Source organism: Symphalangus syndactylus, chromosome 10 (assembly GCF_028878055.3).
Source record: "Symphalangus syndactylus isolate Jambi chromosome 10, NHGRI_mSymSyn1-v2.1_pri, whole genome shotgun sequence".
NCBI classification, from domain to species: Eukaryota; Metazoa; Chordata; class Mammalia; order Primates; family Hylobatidae; genus Symphalangus; species Symphalangus syndactylus.
Genome location: NC_072432.2, coordinates 96,708,483 through 96,715,475, shown reverse-complemented (window position 1 = coordinate 96,715,475; position 6,993 = coordinate 96,708,483).

Genomic DNA, 6,993 nt, shown 5'->3' with positions numbered 1-6,993 from the left:
CTGAGGTCGTAGGTGGATCTTTCTTATGGAGCAAAGAGCAGGAGGACAGGGGATTGATCTCCCAAGGAAGGTCCCCCAATCCGAGTCAGGGCACCAAACTTCATGCGCGTCCGTGTGAAGAGACCACCAAACAGGCTTTGTGTGAGCAACATGGCTGTTTATTTCACCTGGGTGCAGGCGGGCTGAGTCCAAAAAGAGAGTCAGCAAAGGGTGGTGGATTATCATTAGTTCTTATAGGTTTTGGGATAGGTGGTGGAGTTAAGAGCAATGTTTTGGGGGCAGGGGTGGATCTCACAAAGTACATTCTCAAGGGTGGGGAGAATTACAAAGAAACTTCTTAAGGGTGGGGGAGATTACAAAGTACATTGATCAGTTAGGGTGGGGCAGAAACAAATCACAAAGGTGGAATGTCATCAGTTAAGGCTATTTTTACTTCTTTTGTGGATTTTCAGTTACTTCAGGCCATCTGGATGTATACGTGCAAGTCACAGGGGATGTGATGGCTTGGCTTGGGCTCAGAAGCCTGACACTAAAAATACAAAAATTAGCCGGTGCATGGTGGCAGGCGCCTGTGACCCCAGCTACTTGGCAGGCTGAGGCAGAGAATTGCTTGAACCTGGGAGGCGGAGGTTGCAGTGAGCGGAGATCGCGCCACTGCACTCCAGCCTGGGTGACGGAGTGAGGCTCTGTCTTAAAAAAAAAAAAAAGTAAAGAAAATCTGTGGTTAACAGACTGTCAACTGCAGAGTGTGTTCTAATACTGTTTATTAAACATGACAAAGTCCTATAGAAAAATTAGAATTTTGCTATGCTATGGGATTATGCATGGGAAGTACTTTATGGGATCTGGAATATATGATTTTTATCATATGTAAAGAGATGTCAATTAAAATTGCTCAAATGACAGCTCATCTAACTTCAGATGAGGAGACTTGCTTGTCAGTCCATTTGTTGATACCCAGTAGTACTTTCTTTATTTTATTTTATTTTATTATTATTTTTTCTTGAGATGGAGTCTCGCTCTGTTGCCCAGGCTGGGGTGCAGTGGCGTGATCTCGGCTCACTGCAAGTTCTGCCTCCCAGGTTCAGGCCATTCTCCTGCCTTAGCCTCCCTAGTAGCTGGGAATATGGGCGCCTGCAACCATGCCCGGCTAATTTTTTGTATTTTTAGTAGAGATGGGGTTTCACCGTGTGAGCCAGGATGGTCTTGATCTTCTGACCTGGTGATCTGCCCGCCTTGGCCTCCCAAAGTGCTGGGATTACAGGCATGAACCACCGTGCCCGGCCTCTTTCTTTTCTTCTCTTTTTCTTTTCTTTCTTTATTTTTTTGTTTCGCTCTTGTAGCCCAGGTGGCAGTGCAGTGGCGTGATCTTGGCTCACTGAAACCTCCACCTCCCAGGTTGGAGGGATTCTCCTGCCTCAGCCTGCCGAGTAGCTGGGATTACAGGCTCGTGCCACCACGCCCAGCTAATTTTGTATTTTTAGTAGAGATGGGGGTTTTACTATGTTGGTCAGGCTGGTCTTGAATTACTGACCTCAGGTGATCCACCCACCTCGGCCTCCCAAAGTGCTGGGATTAGATGTGAGCCACCGTGCCCGGCTCACTGCCACCTCCAACTCCCTGGTTCAAGCGATTCTCCTGCCTCAGCCTCCTGAGTAGCTGGGATTACAGGCACACATCACCACGCCCAGCTAATTGTTGTATTTTTTGTAGAGACGAGGTTTCACCATGTTGGCCAGGATAGTCTCGATCTCCTGACCTTGTGATCCACCTGCCTCGGCCTCCCAAAGTGCTGGGATGACAGGCATGAGCCACCGCGCCCGGTGTGCCCGTTTTACCAACTGCTGCAGCTGCTGCTGGGTTTCTCATCCCCTCAGCAGAACCACCAGCCCCTCCCTCAGCACCTGGAAGGAGAAACCTGGCGTCTTGCTGGTGGGCTACTGCCCTGCAGCACCTCCATGGCTCCCTGGCTGATAACATAGGGGTGTTGTAAACTTACATTTCTGTGGTTTTCTGCCCATGCTGTTTCTCCCCAGACTTTTCTCCCATCTGCTTCTGTGTCATCTTGTGTTACGATGACAGGGAGTGGTCCCTGCCTGCCTCCCTGGCCAAGCCCCAGCCCAGCAAGTTGCTCATGCTGGGCCCTCCAGGCTCTGAGAAAACTTTCAGAGAATTGGGGTAGGGAAGGAAATAGGTGAAAACCCTCTCTCCTCTGCAAGCTTACTTCTTTGGCCTGGCCTGTCTTTAACCTTCACAGTTTATGTATAGACAAGTCTCCCGGTGCAGGCCCAGCAGGCAGGTGACAGCTGCCCTTGCACGAGTCATCCTTTTTTTTTTTTTTTTTTTGAGACAGAGTCTGGCTCTGTCGCCCAGGCTGGAGTGCAGTGGCGCAATCTCGGCTCACTGCAAGCTCCGCCTCCCGGGTTCACGCCATTCTCCTGCCTCAGCCTCTCCGAGTAGCTGGGACTACAGGAGCCCGCCACCACGCCCGGCTAATTTTTTTTTTTTTTTTTTTTTTTGTATTTTTAGTAGAGACGGGGTTTCACCGTGGTCTCGATCTCCTGACCTCGTGATCCGCCCGCCTCGGCCTCCCAAAGTGCTGGGATTACAAGCGTGAGCCACCGCGCCCGGCCGCGCGAGTCATCCTTAACCAAAGTTTCAGAAATGTTTCTTGAGGAACTGTTTCCGGAAGCCCCGGAGCCTGTGTTGCCCATTGACAAGCCTTTTCAGTCTCAGAAGATAGACTCGGGGTCTACATCCAGAGACCCGGCTGAGGACTGAAGCCCGGGGTTTCCAAGCGGCTGCCTTCTCCGGCCTGCAGCAGGGTCCAAGTCAACCGCCCTGGGGAAGGGAGCAAGGAACCCCCGCCGTGCTTTGTCCCCTCCCCCATTCCCCGAATGCCCGTCTGTTCAAAGAGGGTGAGAGGAGGGGGGAATACCAACTGCTCCGAGGAAAATGCAGTTCATCACATGCATCTTTGCAAGCCTGTTTTTTTTTTTTTTTTGAGATGGAGTTTCGCTCTTGTTGCCCAGGCTGGAGTGCAAGGGCAGGATCTCAGCTCACTGCAATCTCTGGCTCCTGGGTTCAAGCGATTCTCCTGCCTCAGCCTCCCGAGTAGCTGGGATTACAGGTGCCCGCCACCATGCGCAGCTGATTTTTGTATTTGTAGTAGAGATGGGGTTTCATCATATTGGTCAGGCAGGTCTCAAACTCCCGACCTCAGGTGATCCGCCCGGGTTGGCATCCCGAAGTGCCGGGATTACAGGGCTGAGCCACTGCACCCGGCCTGCACAACCTTTAATCTGACTTTCAGGAGGTCTCTAGTTTTTGTTCTTAAAAATCATTTCCAAAAGCATTTATTGAAATAAAAGTATGTCATTCTTGTGTCCTTCCACCCCTTTTCTTTTTCTTTTTCTTTTCTTTTCTTTCTTTTTTTTTTTTTTTTTGAGATGGAGTCTCCCCCTTTTGCCCATGCGGGAGTGCAGTGGCACGAAATTGGCTCACTGCAGCCTCCACTTCCCAGGTTCAAGCTAGTCTGTTGCCTCAGCCTCCCAAGTAGCTGGGATTACAGGTGCATGCCAACATGCCCAGCCCCTTCTTCCACTCTTAGTCATGACTTATAAACTGAGTTTTGGTAATACTTGAGGAAAGTGTTATTTAGCTGATGGTAAGATGGGCCAGAGTCTTTCATGCAGAAGAGCCACCACTGTTCTATTGTCAAAATGGCCTTGTCGCTACTCCAGTGACCTGTCACAAAAAGCAGACATGGCCAGGCACGGTGGCTCACTCCTGTAATCCCAGTACTTTGGGAGGCTGAGGAGGGCAGATCACTTGAGGTCAAGAGCTCAAGACCAGCCTGACTAACATGGCAAAAGAGTCTCTACTAAAAATTCAAAAATTAGCCAGGTGTGGTGGCACATGCCTGTAGTCCTAGCTACTTGGGAGGCTGAGGCAGGAGAATTGCTTGAACCCGGGAGGTGGAGGCTGCAGTGAGCCAGGCACGGTGGCTCATGCCTGTAATCCCAGTAGGAAGGCGGATCACGAGGTCAAGAGATCGAGACCATCCTGGCCAACATGGTGGAACCCCGTCTCTACTAAAAATACAAAAATTAGCTGGGTGTGGTGGCGCACGCCTGTAGTCTCAGCTACTTGGGAGGCTGAGGCAGGAGAATCTCTTGAACCTGGGAGGCGGGGGTTGCAGTGAGCTGGGATCGTTTTTTTTTTTGTATTATACTTTAGGTTTTAGGGTACATGTGCACAATGTGCAGGTTTGTTACATATGTATCCATGTGCCATTCTGGTTTGCTGCACCCATTAACTCGTCTGAGCCAGGATCTTGCCACTGCACTCTAGCCTGCCAACAGAGCCAGACTCTGTCTCAAAAAAAAAAAAAAAAAGCAAAAAAAAAAGCAGACAAAACCTAGATGTTTTAAAATTTTAAAAATAAATCCTGTAGCTGTTTTAAAGTTTTAAAAATACATCATGCCTATAATTCCAGCACTCTGGGAGGCTGAAGCGGGAGGATCTCTTGAGGCCAGCATGGGCAACATAGTGAGACCTTGTGTCTACGCAAAATAAAAAAACCAGCCAGAGGCCGGGAGCGGTGGCTCACGCTTGTAACCCTAGCACTTTGGGAGGCCGAGGCGGGCGGATCACAAGGTCAGGAGATCGAGACCACGGTGAAACCCTGTCTCCTAAAAATACAAAAAATTAGCCGGGCGTGGTGGCGGGCGCCTGTAGTCCCAGCTACTCGGAGAGGCTGAGGCAGGAGAATGGCGTGAACCCGGGAGGCGGAGCTTGCAGTGAGCCAAGATTGTGCCACTGCACTCCAGCCTGGGCGACAGAGTGAGACTCTGTCTCAAAAAAAAATAATAATAAAAAATAAAAAATAAATAAAAAACAAGCCAGGTGTGGTGGTGCACACCTGTAGTCCACAGCTACTGTGGAGACTGAGGTGGGAGGACCACTTGAACCCAGGAATTCGAGGTTACAGTGAGCTGTGATGGTGTCACTGCATTCCAGCCTGTGACAGAGCAAGACCTTGTCTCTGCAAGGAAAAAAATCATCCTGTAAAATTACTTTTTGTTGTACTCAGATTGAGGAAAATCTTTGCTGGAGGTTTGAAAGCAAATCTATGTATTAGCAGAACCAGAAAGCCCTTCCTGTGGAGATGGGACCTTTTTAGGATTGTCATTTTTGGATTTTAGTGCACAAACTTCTCATGATTGAGTTTCGGCTTTTGAGAGCCGTGACCAAGTGGTAGGTAGGGCATGAAAGAAGAAAACAAATCTCCTGACCTTAGTATAATGTGTCACAGTACTTTAGGCCCCTTAGCCAAGGCAGGAGATAAGAAGGCAAGAAGGAAATGGTTGGATGAATCACTGTGCCCCAGTGGCAAAAATGTCCTGAAGCAATTTGGATGAAAGTGAGAAAGTGGATGTGACAAATGCTGCTCTGCATTAACTGGATTAGTTGTGCCCCCTCCACCCACACCCTCCCCGACTACAGGACTTCCTTCACCACTGTGCATTTTCTACTGAGATGCTCTCACGAAAGCAAGTTTCAGCAAGAGGCTGGAAAGGCCTCTCAGAGAGAAGGCTGAGCTGGCAGTGATCAGGAGCCCCCAGGCATTTGGCAGCCGTCCACAGTAAGACCGGCAGATGGAGCCTTCATCTGGCAAGAAACTGGGGAAGCTGGCGGTGTCGTCAGGTGCAAGCTTCAGTGAGAAGAGCCAGCGCTCTGAGAAGACGCACAGAAATACAGAAGGAGCTCCCGTAGGAGAAGGAATGGAGGCCGCTCGCGGTGGCTCACGCCTGTAATCCCAGCACTTTGAGAGGCTGAGGCGGGTGGATTACTTAAGGTTAGGATTTCAGACCAGCCTGACCAACATGGTGAAAACCCGTCTCTACTAAAAATACACAATATTATCCAGGCGTGGTGGTGTGTGTCTGTAGTCCAAGCTACTCGAGAGGCTGAGGCAAGAGAATCACTTGAACTCAGTAGGTGGAGGTTGCAGTGAGCCAAGATGGCGCCATTGCACCTCCTGCCTGGGCGATAGAGCAAGACTGTCTCAAAAAAAAAAAAAAAAGGAATGGAGAAAACATAGCCATAGCTCTGGGAGTAGGAACAGAAGCAAGCAAGCTGACTGCCAGTCAGGTTCTTTCTTCCGGAGAAGGCTCTGGGTTGAAGTTGTCTTCTCTCTGAGGCTCAAGAAGCTGGGCATGGAATTAACTCTGTCAACCAAAAATACAATTCTAAGTCCCACCCCCAACCATCTGAATGGACTTTCTCCTTGGCCAGGGCGCTCTTAAAATGTAACCTCAGAGACTGGTTCCGGCCAGGAATGGGAAGTGCCTCATTATACCCGCTGGCATTAACATCAACACAGACCTTACTGATGAGAATCATTTACCATCTGTTCTCTGAAGCCTGCGACCTTTGGTCTCCATAATCCCTTATCTTAACCCAGACGTTTCCTTTCTATTGATTCCAGGTTTTTAGATAAACTCAACCAAATGTCAACAAGAAAATTTGTAAATCTACCTATAAGCTGGAAGCGCCCCCACCTTCGAGTTGTCCCACCTTTCTGGACCGAACAAATTAATTTTTTTTTTTTTTTTTTTTTTTGAGACGGAGTCTTTCTCTGTCCCCCAGGCTGGAGTGCGGTGGCGCGATCTCGGCTCACCGCAACCTCCACCTCCTGGGTTCACACCATTCTCCTGCCTCAGCCTCCCAAGTAGCTGGGACCACAGGCACCCGCCAGCACGCCCGGCTAATTTTTTTGTATTTTTTATTAGAGACGGGGTTTCACCGTGTTAGCCAGGATGGTCTCGATCTCCTGACCTCGTGATCCACCCGCCTCGGCCTCCCAAAGTGCTGGGATTACAGGCTTGAGCCACCGCGCCCGGCAACAAATTAATTTTTTAAACATACTTGATTGAAGTCTCATGTCTCCCTAAAATGTATAAAACCAAGCTGCACCCTGACCACCTC